This window comes from Mus caroli, chromosome 9, assembly GCF_900094665.2.
Source record: "Mus caroli chromosome 9, CAROLI_EIJ_v1.1, whole genome shotgun sequence".
Taxonomy (NCBI): domain Eukaryota; kingdom Metazoa; phylum Chordata; class Mammalia; order Rodentia; family Muridae; genus Mus; species Mus caroli.
In genome coordinates this window covers 54,939,636-54,940,943 of record NC_034578.1, presented here as the reverse complement: position 1 = coordinate 54,940,943, position 1,308 = coordinate 54,939,636, and the positions used below count along the sequence as shown (strand labels likewise).

At 38.5% G+C, this 1,308-nt stretch overlaps 1 protein-coding gene across 4 annotated transcripts in view; it reads left to right on the top strand.

The window, feature by feature from the left end:
* The window catches only part of Pml (promyelocytic leukemia), a 32,471-nt gene that overhangs the window by 3,384 nt on the left and 27,779 nt on the right, over positions 1–1,308 (top strand). The window lies entirely within an intron of this gene.

The following is a 1,308-nucleotide window of genomic DNA, read 5'->3' as shown; positions in this document are numbered from 1 at the left end:
TGGAACTCACTTTGTAGACCAGGCTGGCCTCGAACTCAGAAATCCGCCTGCCTCTGCCTCCCGAGTGCTGGGATTAAAGGCGTGCGCCACCACGCCCTGCTCGAACTTTAGATGTCTTAATAGTGAAAGTTTCCTTCGGAGGCTCCAGGGAATCTCAGTAAGGCTGGATGTTATCATTGGTGCAGGAAAATAGTGTTTGAAAAGTTGAAACTATGGCATCAGGCAGTGCTATCTGAAAATGACTATATGCAAAGAACAAAGAAAGTCACTTATAATTATTTTTGTTAAGCAGCATATTTTCTATTTATGTAGGGAATATATTTATATGGCTCACAAACAATTTATACTAAAGAAAAGAGAGTGCCAACTCCATTCCATTCCTACCTGCTTAGTTTTCAACACTTTACCTCATCCGCAGGGCAGCTGCTGTGGGTGGCTAATTGGAATGCATCTTTTAAGTTTCTTTGTGAATAAAATGCAGGTCGGGTAACCTTATCAGGACTTGTTTCCACCCTTTTAGCCAATAAGGTAGTGCATGATAAATGAACTTTTGGCCACTCAGAAGCCGATTGCTTGAATAGGAACTAGTAGTTTTTGAGGAATCAATGGGAACAAAACGCTTCCTCTTTTGGGGCACTCCTTGACCTCTGCACCCGGAGCGAGCTTCCTGCCAGCGGGGTCCTGCCCCCACCCCATTCCTCTGCAGCAGGTACAGCTGCTGCATTTGCATTTCATGGTCATTATTAAGATCAAATGGCTTCTCTCTCTTTATTGGCCCTGCTGTTCCCAGTCCTTTGTGAATTGCCTGTTTGGTGCCTTCTTTTCTTTTCCTTTTGAGGAGTTCTTCCAGGTCCCTCTGTAAGAATCTGTTGTGGTAATATTTCACTTAGTATGTGGTATCATATTTAAAATAACTCTTTAGTTTTAAGGGATCAAATGTGTCAGTTTCTGTCTTATAGTGTATGACTTTGAATCAGTCCAAGAAAGAGCTCACACCTATGTATACAGTAATCTCTTATATGATCTTTGGTCTTTTAATATGATGAATTAAAATCAGTGTCTTTTCTTTGAACTAGATTTTGGTTCCTAGGAGGAAAAACTCAACTTGAATTATGATATATAATTAATTAATTATTAATTTTGCTCCTAGCTGGATTATGTTTTGAAATATTTTAATTAGGCTACTCTCTGAAACAATAAGTATAATCAATTTCTAATGTAGTTTGTATGGACTTTGCATTAGGTTTTCCTGTCTGCTTTATACTCTATATCTCTTTAATTTGAAATCTTCCATTTTTTTTTTTTTTT